Source organism: Pyxicephalus adspersus, chromosome 9, assembly GCF_032062135.1.
Source record: "Pyxicephalus adspersus chromosome 9, UCB_Pads_2.0, whole genome shotgun sequence".
In the NCBI taxonomy this organism is placed as follows: Eukaryota; Metazoa; Chordata; class Amphibia; order Anura; family Pyxicephalidae; genus Pyxicephalus; species Pyxicephalus adspersus.
The window spans coordinates 30478288-30492712 of NC_092866.1; the positions used below are offsets into that span (position 1 = coordinate 30478288).

Consider the following 14425-nt stretch of genomic DNA (forward strand, 5'->3'; position numbering starts at 1 on the left):
CTTTCATGGTATATCTTGTTTGACATTGTGCACGTGTCTCTAATCATGTTTATAACCACACTCATGTGTAATATGAGTGTTTAATTTCACACATTTTTGGCAATGGGAATGTTATGTTTTGTGGCTAGATTTGTGGTGAACCGATCAATCCAAATGAACTTGGGTTGGAGTCAAGCTCACTCTTTCATTTGTTTTTGTGCTTTAATTAACAGATCACCATCTACAGGAGGAGGTCGTTGATCCACTGCAGAGAAGTCTGGAGAATACAGGTAATTTGGTTTGTTTGTATGTTCAGCCTTCCAAAAGCTAAGTAATAACCTTTGATCTTTCTATAATATATCTATATTAATCTAAATATATAAGATTTGTTAAGTTTTCCTGTCAGAGGTTTCTGGTGCAGTTTTCCTTTGGGAATGTGTGAGCTTAATATGTCAAAAATAATTTTGCATGTACGAAATATTGGGGACTTTTGATATGTGAAGACTTGTCACCACATTCATTCATTTTGATGTGATAAATTATGTGCCTTTGTAGAAAATCCATGTCTGCTGGTTTCTGGTTCTGAAGAGTTTTCACGGGCTGCATCTACTGTGGAGGTAGGTAGGCAAGAAGTGGTCCATTAGTGTTTATTTTGGGATGTGTTGGGGGAATGAACCTTTCCCAATGTGTTCCATTTGTGTTTTTTTTTGTTTAGGGTCCCTCAGGTGGACATTTACCACAAGAAGAAGAGGTGACACCTGAGGTTTCTGTAAGCAACCCATGTTTAATGTATAGGATTCAGAAAAAATGTGTCTAACATTTTGTCTACTATTAGCTGATGTTTCAATGTTAAGATGCTGTCTGCCTAATGTTATGGTGACCCACAAAGTTATGTGATATTGTAGTAATTGTTTATTTTCCCTTTATAGGATTGGGTCAACCCAGTGTGGGCAGCCAGCTTCTAAGCCTCACTCAGAGGCTGGTTGGCCTTTTTGATAGATTAGTGGAGTCAAGGATGTCTGCCCCAAGTTCAGATAATTTGGAACCGGTCCTTACGCTCCTACATGAAAACCTCAATCAAAATCCCCAGGACCGAGAATTTAACACAACAACATCTGGCAGCCGTGCATCGTCTGATAGAATCGGTCCAAGAACAATCGACCACTTTGGGTGCCTACATGTTTAGAGTTGACCATCTCTGTAACATGTTAAGTGAATCTGTAGGCCAACAATCTCGGCTACATCAGGCGTTTATTCATAGGCTGGGTTGGCAAATCCCAATAGGTCCTGCTGGCCCCCCCATGCCCTGCAGAACAGCCAGCGCCATCCTTCTCCCCGACTCCACCCTGTTCCCCGGCTGTTGCCTGGCCACTTCCACCTCCTGGCCGCCCACCCTGTGCCCTTCCCGGCAAATTAGTGCCCCTGTCAGGCCACCCTGTGCCCCTGCTCACCCAATTAGCGCCCCTGCCTGCCCACCCCGTGCCCCTGCCCGGCCAATTAGTGCCCCGCCAGCTCACCTCCTAACACACGGGCAAGTAATCGCCAAGCTCTGAAGGTGGGCTGCACCCGCGCTGTAGAGGTGGACCGTGGGCGTGCTGTGGGGGGGTCCCGTGGCCGAGGCCAGGATGTGGAGGTTGGCCGGGCTGTGGGGGGGTCCCGTGGCCAAGGCCAGGATGTGGAGGTGGCCCGTGGGCGGCGCACGTGCCCGGGATGGTGAAGTGGCCTGTGGCCGTGCCCGGTCTGGGCGAAGTATGTAAATGGATGCCGGGTGCCAGGTGAGGACATTCTTCACATTCTTCCTGTCATTCTTCACTCAATTTTTTCAGGACTCCATGAGATCGCAAGTGTGGGTTTGAGTTGGTATCCTGTGTGAAGTCGCTTGTTTGTATAGGATAGCTTAATCTCTATTTTGTGTTTGCCCAATGTCCACAGGTCATTGACCCTCGCACTTTGACACTTTACCTATCTAAGTTTGTTTTGATGTGGCCCAAGTATGCTCCAAATGCAGTTTTGCTATCTTTTCCCCGAAGAATGTTCCAGTTTGTAAATTTGTCAAAGTGATTCTAATCAAGTATGAAGTTTCAGCTCTATACTCTACAAGTATTGCTGTAATGACCCTAAAAAAAGCTAAACATTATTTTCAAATACACGGTTGCATCTTTGTTCACTAAATGAACACAAATCTAGTTATGTTTAGGGACCAAATATGGCACACCTCACATCTCTGACACTTGTCTGTAACAGATAAATGTGCTTGCTAATAGGTCAACTACTTTTCTGTTGGTTAAAATGACATACTAAGGTGTTCAGCTGTGTATTCTATGCCAAATGTATTCTTGAATGATGTTACAATTACATATATTTTGAACAGGACATATCTAACATACCATACTCTGTTACTTTTAAGGTCACAGGATATTTGGAAAATAAAGTGACCAATGCAGGAATAGAGCAAACTCAGCCAAGCTGCAAAACAGGTTGGTGTAGGATAGGAGCATGTTCGATATTTTATGGTTCAAGGAACCATTGTGTAAAAACTAGTTTGTTTGTTTTTTTGTTTTTTTAGGGATGTAATTTGTTTGGCCAGGCTGGAAACAGATTTTAAATGTGCACTTGAAAGAAAATAAATTAACATTCACAAAATCTGGCTTTTTTTATTCTCCCTCCATAACTTTCAATGTGAAAAACCCAACAAAAAAAAAAATAGAACAAAACTTTTTTAAAACATATGTACAAATAATTTTTTTTTAAAGCGGTACCGCCTGGGCATATTCCAAGGAGGGGCCATTTTGAACCAGCGATCCATGGCAGACATCCTCTGGTGCAGCCAAGACAGGCTATCCCGTCTACTTCCTGGCGGGTGAGGGAAAAACAAATAATTTATTACCCGGAAGAGTTTGGTCCAAACATTTTTTAAAAGTACTGTCCTTGTAAAAACCAAACAATTGAAAATATAAACTTACCAGGAGGATGTCTGCCATGTTGCCAGGGTTGGGGTGGCGGTGGTAATGGTGGGTGGTTTGGAAGCTCCTCAGGAGGGCTGACTGCCTCCCTCGATGTGGAACCTGCTGTGTTTGTAGAAGGAGACCAAAAAAATAAGTGAGGTAAGTACTGACCAAATGTAACAGTATAATATACAGCTAGTTCTTAAATTGCACAGTGCTAAAGAATTCAAGGTATGTCATCTCATCTGACAGTTTTGCTGTTTACACCGTGCCAAACAAGAAATAAAGGTTATTCCTGGGGCCAAGCTAATTATGGCTATGAAACTAAAGTGATGCAGTATGTTGGCAATGAAGGTTGTGGGTTTTCACAAGGGACAAATGTGGCTAAGTGACATTTAACCTTTGTCTTCTGTTAAAAGCTGCCTAGACATGAAGCCAGTCATACACTGCTAATGATACTTTGTTAGGCCTAGCTCCATCAAGTATCTCCTACTATTATTTTCATGGTTTTTAAGGAATGTTCACAATATCTAAAATGGAGAAATACTTACATTCAGATGAGGAACTTGTGTCCTGTGGAGAAGGCGCTAGCAAGGGCGCTGCATTAGCTTTTGATAAAAAATGAACACCATATGTAAAAGTTGTTGGGCAGGACTAAAGTAGATTTGTAAGACTGGAAGCTACATGAAATCCTGCTAGATCTTTCTTTTTATTTGTAACCAAAAATGGTGAAAGTAGTGTGAGAATGTGTTGAATTGCAAAATATGTTATAAAAGTTGATTTTAAGGTTAGCTTACAGGCAATCTCCTCGGCCTCGGCCGCCTCCTCTCCTTCATTGGAGGACTGTGGCTGCAGATGTTGGGCGGTGGGCTCCTCCTCTGGAGATTGCTCCTCCTATGGGTATGGTTCCTCCTCCCCCAGGGATGGCATCTCCTCCTCATCTGCCTCCTTCTCCTCCTCCACATCCTGGGGCACGACCAGTCGCCTATGTGGCCGCTGGACAATTTGCAGCCGCCGGCGTGATGGAGAGTTGGCTGTAATAACAAATATTCAAAATTATTAAGGGTAGTAAAATATAGGAAGTGAAAAACAAACAGTTCTAGGCTAAAAAATACTACTTTACACAAACAACAAACATTCTAAAATGCCACCCCTTAACAAGAGGAGAAGACAAAATGCAAAACTTACCAGACAGGATGAGGTCCCCCACTTCACACAGCAAATCGGCCCTCCTCTGCTTAAGGTTGCTGCAAACAGCACCACTGCAATAGGTCAGATAATGCAGCACTTGTGGATTTATTTTGTTGACACAGGAAAAAAAAAACAAAAACTGAAACAAAAAGTGGATAAATACAAAACACAGGAATTTCTATGTGAGACAGTAGAATGATGTGCCTTCACCAAAATCAGGATTGTGGTCTCAGCTATCCAGAAGACATTCTACCAGAAGGCTTGCACTGTTCTTTGGTCAAAGAAAGATAATTTCCAGGCTTGCGTGATAGCGAGGAGGCTAATTAGTGCTCTTCAAATGATCTACCTCTGATTGAGCCTAATAGGGTAGAATCATGAAGATTTTTACAAACAGTATATACACACACATCGAAATATGTACATGTACATAGTTGTCAACAGCCAACTTTAGGTGTGTGGACCTCTACCCTGCTCTCATCTGCAGCTCTAATCCATTGAAAGAACAATAGAGGACGCTCCATTCTCAGTTGTCATCCGTGCAGAGGATTCCAGCTGCCGATAAGAACTGGGCAGTGAGAACAGCGCTGCTAGAATGAGATCGGGACACAGGCTGTCCCTCCCCCATTCTATAGCTGTGCTGTGGCTTCTATATAAAAAAAATACTTGGGAAAATATATCCACTCTATGGGCATGTGTAACGACATCATGGGCACAGTGTGATATCTGTGTGTGGGAGTTCTGCATGTCATATCTTGCAGCCTGACAACTCTGTGTACAAGCACAGAGGACACTCATAGATAATAGTCCCAAAATATCTCCAAAATCTCAGCCCACCAGCTTTCAAGCATATGCAGATATAGGGATCCTAATTGCAAACACTATTGAAAATCCTACATTGGGAATGCTTTTTCCAAAGCAAGTGCACATAGGAGTCCCTATTTAAAAAAGTGGACCCCCGGGCCCACTTGCATAGCATAGAGCAAGTGTCCCCCCTCTTGAACCTACATTTTCTGGTTTCTGAACCTCACCATTCCCATTAAATTGGGGTTCCTTAAAATGTAGGTATAAATTTTGGGGTAACACCCCAATTCTCCTTGCTAGGTAAGTGGCCCAGGGGGGCATGAATGTTGCCTCCTAGATGCACTTGCTTTTTAAACAGCAACAACCTCCAAGAAATGTGGTTGAGTAGTAGCTAATAGGAGCCTCAAAATTTCAAGTAGTTACCAACAAGGGTTTAGGACATCTGAAGGAATAAAGACAGTGTGTTCTTAGGCTGAGGAATATGAGAAGCAGCCTTAAACACATTTAAATGTGCAAACATGCATGATGCATAAAAACACTGTTTAATGTGCAAACATGGACAAACATGTATGCTTATGTAACTAAAAAGAATACCCCCACCCCGCCAAAACTTCTTTAAAAATGTACTTAGCTGAATGATGAAGAGCAGGTCCCTCTTTGCAAACAACGGGCGTGGCATGATAATAACGCAGATATGAAACTTCCGGGGTTTACTCCCGCCTACTGAAAAACGTGCCTACGCCACGCATTTGCACATACACCTGCTGTATGCGTATTAATACCCGCAATGTAACCCGCATGTAACCGCTGTTATATTTTGCGCAAAGGTACGTGCATATTATTTCATATGAATTTACTTTTTGTTTTTATTTTTTGTTAGGTTTCTTTTTGGAATTATGAACTAACATGCTGGTTTATACGCTTTGAGTCAAACATAAGTTCTTGCTTTTCAAGCCTTTCAGGGTGTTTATGCAGTTAGAATTGCATGTTAGACCTTGCCCAACTATATATTGACTTACTCACCTCAGCTTGGTAGTGGAAGTACATAAAGAGGAAGCAATAAAATCCATGAATGTTGCTTGGAGCCAAGCCCATGACATCAGAAATCATAGGAAGAAACGGGCATTTTTTTTAATTTGAATCATGTTAAGCAATATGGCCTAAAAATCCTCATTACCTATTTCTTCCTATAATTTCACTTTTCTATGTATATGTACACACATAAATGCATACATACAGATATATATGCATGTATGTACATACATGAGTGCACATGAAACATATATAATATTTACACTGAAAGAAAAACTTGCCGGAATGAGGATCCTTGAAAATGTTTTCAACTAATAGAACAGTTCACACGCACATAGTGGTTACATCACACTGAGCTTTAATAAGCCAATTGTGCCGTTTTTAGCCAATCAAACAAATCATAGACGTGAAATGCTTAAAAACAAGCATATTAGAATTCATTTTCATTGGAGGTCCTGGGACATTGTAAAGGAGCTCACAAAAACAAACCCCACCAAAAAAAAAATACAAAATTTGGACAAAAACATTATTCCAAATAAACCTATTTGCTAAAAGGTCACATTAAAATATAGAGAACACAGATACCAATAAATTTACGTGACAAAATAATCCCCCCCCCCCACCCACACTTGCATATAAAGCCTAACTATTTCAAAAGTGGGCCCAAAAATATTGCATTCCAAAAATATTTACTAAACCAATATGCAATTTTGACCTATCAAGGATGGAAAACTGGATCAGAAAATATGTATGCAGGATGAACATTTAAAGGTGGTAATATAGACTTATTATTGAAATTAAACAATATAGCCACAAACACAATAAGATAGCATTAACATTGACATTGACTTCTTAATAGCAAAATGGACATTAAAACATTCAAAGTACAAAAAACAAAACAAAAAAACAAGAAAAGTATCAAATGTAGCAACATAGGTTAGGCTAACAAAGAAAACAACAGCCCCTCCTTGACCAAAAAAAAATTAAGACAAAGGAAAAAAGTTAGACAACACCCTTATATATGCTCATCATTATGCGCACAAGTGTTGAAAATTAACATGCAATTGGGCGTGCGCAGTACGTGAAATTTGGCTGTTTGGTTTTTTTACAGTTTGACATTCCATAATAATATATTGATCCAGAGTGAAAAGGAGTGGAGGATTTTTCTATATTTCTAATTAATGATGTATATAAATATATATGTGTATGTATGTGTAAAGCGAGGTTTTGCCCGCCAGAGCCCACTGGAATTTCTTACCAGGTGGATCCCCGGGTCTGGCATCAGATGCGTTTAGGTAGGCGCCTGTGTTAAGAGCTAAAAACAGTTAACTCTTTCTAAACCTGAAAATATTAGGTCATGTAAAAATATGCCTATTTCTCAGTTAATATAAATGTTTAAAACATTTGAACAGCCCAAACATTTTTATTTAGATCTAAGTGAAAGATGTGTGCCATTAGATAAAGTGATTTTTTAGGGTAACAGTGACTTTTAATGCAAGCTCGCCAGTGTCAAACTGCCGGGGATGCGCAGCTCCAGCATCGAGATAATTTCTGGTAATAATTTCTGCGCGAATGCGCCTGAACCTGAAATTTAGTTGATAAATTGATCGAAGGCTTCCGATTTTGGATCGCGAATACGAATGCGCGAGCAAGCTTCCGATTTTGCTTGATGAATCAGCCTGTGAAACATAATACTACCTTCATCGTTTTCTCTTTAATTTATTGCCCTTAATCTTATGCCCTGCCCAAGATTAAGACACGATCAGGTAGACCCACGCAAAACCCAAAAACAATTTTGGAAGAGTTCAGTACAAATTATCATAAACTGTATGATGAAAATTCGCCCCCCCACAGAAGCTGACAAGTTCATGGGTTCGCTAAATAACCCCAAGCTTAAATCAGCTTTTCAAACAATAAATAGAAGAACCCTTCGCTTTGGAGGAAACTTTGCAGGTATTGAGCCACCTATCAATCCCCTGAAGCCAAAGTGTCCTTCGGGGGCTATTTATCTGACAAATTTACCAGGAAAAGTTGCCCCCTCTCTTCTCTGCTTTTTGCTCTGGCTATCGAGCTGCTAGCAATAGTAATATACACAAGCTCTGACGTTGGAGGAATTCATGTGGAGGTGTGGAACACAAATGCACCCTTTTTGCAGATAACATCCTAATGTACATCACATCACCACTAATCACCAAACCTAATATATTTAAAATTCCTGAATAATTTGCAGATAAATCGGCAGTAAAAATGAAAGTGCTACCTAGGGTCCTATACCTGTTGAGAACACAACCGATACCGATTCCCCGTAGGTCTCTTGATCTGCTTCAATCCAAGATCATGGTATTCACCCGGGGTTGTAAAGGAAGTCGTATCAACTGTACAACCATGCTCTCCCCTAAAGGGGGTTTGGGAGTGCCTAATTTTAAGCTCTACCACAGGGCTGCACAGATTTCCGGAATCCTGAGTTTCCACCAGGCATGCCACCACATCGATTTGGCTGGTGGAGTAGCCATGGGTATCTTAGAGTTGGGGAGGCACATTTTAAGTTTAATCCCTTGGTTCAAAATAAAGAATTACCCATATCTGAATGTTTCCGCTTTTCACAGCTTAGTTCTTTTGTAAGCTCCAAACTTTCCCAAAGCCCCCCCTCCCCCATTTTGCAAAACTGCATTTCAAAGTACCTGTAAGACTTTTACTGACTTGGCAGGACAGATTTTAATTTTCTATTCCGTGTTGACGGCCTCTTCCTTTAAACTACTTAGAATGACAGCCTGGGAAAGGGATATGAATCAATCTTGGGACATGGAGGAGAGGACTGAGATAGCCCAAAATATATCTAAAGTATCACTTAATATGAATCTGGTCGAAATGAACTACAAGGTAATGCTATGCTGGTACCTAGTCCCTACCAAGATAGCTAAGTGTTTCCCCGGTTCTTCTTTACTTTGTTTCAGGAGATGTGGCAGGATAGGAGACATGGAGCATGTCCGGTCACCAAGATGATACATATTTCTCTCCCCCCATTCTGGAATGTGCCCTATTGAGCAAAATTGAGATACAATTGCCAAGATATACGAAAAAAATAGTAATGACCTGCTTCTAGCTGGTAGAATCACCCTGGCCAGAGCTTGGAAATCACCTTCAATACCAGTGGCCCCATTATTGGTAAAGTTAGATTGGATAATGGTAATATATGAAATAACATGCGCGTACCTATGCGCAACATAGACCACCGGTTACATGCGGGTATTAATGCGCATACAGCAGGTGTACGTGGGGGGGGATTATTTTTAGTACAATAAGCATACATTTTCATCCGGGTTTGCAAATTTAAATGTTTTTTTATGCATCATGCATGTTTGCACATTTAAATGTGTTTTTAAGCATCATGCATGTTTGCTTAATTAAATGTGTTTTATGCATCATGCATGTTTGCACATTTAAATGTGTTTTTATGCATTATGCATGTTTGCACATTTAAATTTTTTTTATGCATCATGCATGTTTGCACATTTAAATGTGTTTTTAGGCTGCTTCTCATATTCCTCAGCCTAAGAACCCACTGTCTTTAATCCTTCAGATGTCCTAAACCCTTGTTGGTAACTACTTGAACTGTTGAGGATCCTACTAGCTACTACTCAACCGCAGTTCATGGAGGTTGTTGCTGTTTAAAAAGCAAGTGCATCTAGGAGGCAAAAGGCAAAAAGGACCATTCATGCCCCCGGGCAATTGGGCTGAAATTTATACCTACATTTCAAGGAACCCAATTTATTCAGCAAATTGTATATATTGCTGGATGTCTTTCTAGAAGCACAGACTATAACTGGGTATTAAAGCTTTAAAGTAAAAATAACAGTGACTGTTGATCCAGGGAACACCCGATTGCCTCTTGAAATCAGGAAGGAATTTTTTTCCCTTGTTGAAGCAAATTGTACCAGGGTTTTTTTGCCTTCCTCTGGACTAACTATGTCTTATAGGGTTTTATATCTGGGATATCTCCTTTTCCCTAGTGATTGAACTTGATAGACTTATGTCTTTTTTTCAACCTAACCTACTATGTAACTATGTAACTAAATGTTATATTGGGATAGGAATTCAGGAATTTAGATGTTTTATGGTCATGGTAAATTGATATCCAGTGTCTTTGTAAAATGTCCTGTATTTGCTTGTATTGGTTTGTAATAGTAGTTATCAATCTTACTTTAGATTCTTGTGGCCGACATCTAGGTTGAAAAATGAGTTACTGGCCGTAACGAAAGAGCGCTTGTTGGTAGGCTCTTTTTTAAAATCATGTTTGAGCAGTATCAGATCAGTCTGAGGTATTGGCCAACGTACGCGCGACCAGCGAGCGCGGTTTCCCGCGGTCCGGAGTCGAGTACGCTCGTACACTCGCCTCCTCACTGCCAGCCGGATTCCTGCCTTGATAATAATGAGCAATAGGGGTCGGGAATCTGCCAATTAAGGCGATTAGATGATCGCGAATACGAATGCGCAAGCGAGCGTCCGATTCTGCTTGATGAATTAGGGGCATTGACTCAGGTGAATACTTTTCTTAAGCGGGTCTGGGCACTTTGCATATGTAGGATGGTATTTCCCGCTGTGTCTTTCCTGAATAATGTGGTCTCAATTGTACCTCTATCTGTGGTTCTAATATATGTATCTAGAAAATGCACCTGATGAGTATCACAGTAAATTTGAGATTGTATTCATTATGCTGTAATTCCAGAAAGAATACCTGTAGCTCTTTTTTTTTTTAACCTGTCCAGATTATAAATAAACCATTGATGTATCTTTTTCAAGATGTTGATAAGCTTGTATTTTGGGGTTGCAAGATAGTTTACTATCCCAATCACCGAGATATAAATCAGTCTGACACTGTATCACAGCATGACACAATTATCAATGTCTCATATCATAACTTCCCCATCCTATCTACCCCTCCCATTCCTCCTTTCTTCCCTTTACCTACTCCCTCCACTCTTACATGTAGTGCTGGAACTATCCCAAAAATCCAAACTAATCCCAAAGAAATCTTTTTTAGATCTTCATCCTCCTCCCCTTCTTTCTCCAATGCAGAAAATAGGTCCCATGGACTCATATCTAAAGAAACTGCCTCTGGAGGGCAATACCCAACTATAATCAATTTATCCTCTCATCTTTTAACACATCAAGAGAGTCAGTTACTGAAACTTGGGCTTACATTTTGCCCCTCTTCTAACCTGGATAAATTTGAATTGATCAAAGATGTAAATTTATTTGCAAGAAATCTTGCCTTGAAAGTCATGTATGACAAATTGTTTTCTTCTAACAAATTTACCATCCCTCTAGAATTTAATGAGTTTAACACTCAAAAATTTAAAACTCTTAAAACACTTTATGAAATATTTGAGGAAAATCAACAAAGTGTCATTGATATCATCAATCCCCGCTAGACATCCAAGATCCACGTTCTATCCAACACTTAGCACTTTTCCCAATATTTACACATTTGTAATTTGGTTATTCAGGACAATAATAAACTTCAAATCCAACACACCCAATTTTCAGACATCTTAACCCCCTTATTACGTCAAAAACTTCATCAACTGAAGAACAACACCAACATTGTCATTAAACCCTCAGATGGTGGTGACAATATCATTATCATGAACAGGCAACATTATGAATTCATGTGTTATAACATTCTAAACAACCCAAAATGGTACAATCCAATCCCTGACAAGCTGATCAATATATTCTAAAAGGAAAATTATGATCTTATACACCATAACTCCCTATCGGGTGTGATTGATCCAAAAATGAGGGATTATCTACTCACTAAATATCCAGTGCTACCAGCTTTCTATTTGTTACCTAAAGTTCATAAAAATATGATAACAAGAAATAAGGGGCTTTTAAGGCAGGATATATGTCTCACATTCCCAAAAGAGCAAACAAAATGTAACAGTTCTTAGATAAAAAACATCCTTTTTATTATAAACATTAAAAATACTTCAGTCCAATGAAGAAACATCAAAATGATTGGAATCTAGGACAACCTCTACGTGTTGTATGGAACACGTCCACTTCTTCAGAAGGAGTCAATACTAAGAAATCAGAACATACATTTAAAAAATATTTATACAAAAAAAATTTCATTTAAATATAAGAAACACATTTTATAGAATTTATAACAATTTCTTACATTTACAAATTGACTAATGTTCTAAAATATTTGGATATATTAATGTTCATAAACAATACTTTCCCAAAAAAACACCTCATCTGTGGTTCCTTTAACCGATATTTTACTTTTCTATATGTCTCAACTCACATTTTATAGTGTGTGAGATGTGGCAAAACTATATTCTTAAGGTGTATCTCCATCCCTTTCTCTTTTATTTACATTTACATAGTTGAATATTCCTCTCATATACATAGGCAGGAGGACAAGCGGAGGAAGACACAGGAAAAAACAGATCTCACCATCCAATTTGGAGCTTTTTTTTTAGAAAATTTTTAAATACACATTTTAACACATAAAGAATGTGTATTTATAACGTCTGTTTCTTTAAATCTCACTAGTTGTTGAAACTAAAAAAGGTGAATGTGAACCTCATTAATACCTAAGTGTAAATGTAATACCTCCAAAAGGAAAATATATATATATATAACGCCTGGGGTTAAGTCAGCCTATTAGACTGTCTCCAGTCCCCAATTCATCAAAGAAACTACCCACAATAACCAACCACCAAGTTAACAAATGACCTTTCATATGTTCCAACCGCAGTAAATAGTATATAATTATATATAATTGTAAATCCTTATAAATATCTCTTAGTTACTGCCAGTTTCAAAGTACTCACAAATATATATCCTAGTCTCTACCAATCTCAATGTACTCACATACTTATAACTAAAATAAATCCTTAAGTTATTATGCTCAATTGCCAAAGCATTAGAGTTCTAAGTAATTCTCCCATACTTACAATCATGAGTTTCCTCCTTCTCAAGTGTCAGATGTTCTAAAATTCATGTTTAAATAGCTATTATTCTGTTTTTTATTTTCTTTTGCAATGGACCTCCGGGGCTATACCTGGGATTGATTTGCTTTGGGTATTCAATGAAACTGTAATGCAGGTATTAAAAGATACCTAGAAATCAAAGGACTGTTTTTCAAACTAAAAAACTTCTGCATAAAAAAAAATCAGTTACATATTGGCATATCCATTTTTTAGAAAGATAGCTTATGGAAAATATCAATCCAATTGGATTACGTGTTCAGATCATCCCAAATGTGAAAAACATTTCCTTGATTAAAGTTGAGTGGGAAAATATATTGAGAAATTGCTCCCAACTAATGTCCTTTCTTTACTAAATGATCATGGCATGATAATTAATTCAGACTGTTTTGAAAACAAATATCAATAACTTTTAAATTTTTTACAGAATATAAACTCGGAACTAGTGAAAAATGAGAGGATACATTTCAGAGGGATCAGGAAGCCCTTTTTGACCAATGGGGGGTACAAACGGTTAAACCACACTAGATCTCCCCAATGGAGGTTCAGAAATGGACAGGATGACAAACAAGTTAGAGAAGAAAGTGAAAGTTCATCACAGGCATCTACTAGTTCCCATTCCTCTAATTATCCTGTCAACAAGAAAAAAGGAGTGAAACATCTAAAAATGAGTTCACAAGTACAATCACAGTTTAAAACAAAAAGAGGCCCAAAATTGGCACCCTCTCATCCTCTCATATCACAAAGCAATAGACCTAATTTTTATTCAACACCTCAAGTAGTTGGTCTAAAAGTTAACGCTAATTTAACTTTATCTTCTGAGAATTCACCACGGAATCATAATACTATATCTACACCTTTTTTAGACACTCAACATGGCACAAAAATGGGGAGGACACCCAAAGTAGACCCTATGGCCCTGATTCACTAAGCAAAATCGAAGGCTCGATCGCACATTCGTATGCGCGATCCAAAATCGGAAGCCGTCACGCAATTCACCAACTAAATGAGCTCGCTGCTGGAGCTGCGCATCCCCGGCAGTTTTACACTGGCGAACTTGCATTAAAAGTCACTGTTCCCCTAAAAAAGCATTCTTTCTAATGGGACACATATTACCCTTAGCCCTAAAAAAAATGTGCTGTTCAAATGTTTAAAACATCTATATGCGCTAAGAAAAAAAGCATATTTTAAAATGACTTATTTTTTTCCTGTTGGGCAAGAGTTACCTGAGTTCAGCTCCTCTACATAGGCGCCCATCTAAAGGCTTATGATTGGAGGAGCCGCATCTGAGGAGCCGCTTGGGGGTAAATCTTGCGACTTTCTTGTTTGCTTGTTATAGATATATATGTATATGTTTGTGTGTATATATATATATATATATATGTACAAACATATAAATATAATTGTAATTACTATAGTTATTATAACATTTTTTTTTATATATATTTATAATTAATGTAGGATATAATTATATAT

General features: G+C 38.8%; 1 long non-coding RNA gene across 1 annotated transcript in view; it reads left to right on the forward strand.

Annotated features, from left to right (window-relative positions):
- The window catches only part of LOC140338739 (uncharacterized), an 18347-nt gene continuing 3922 nt past the window's right edge, over positions 1–14425 (forward strand). The window contains exons 1-4 of the long non-coding RNA XR_011922310.1: positions 1–596; positions 695–748; positions 909–1754; positions 2387–2456. This is a non-coding gene — a long non-coding RNA (uncharacterized lncRNA). The remainder of the gene's footprint in view (positions 597–694; positions 749–908; positions 1755–2386; positions 2457–14425) is intronic.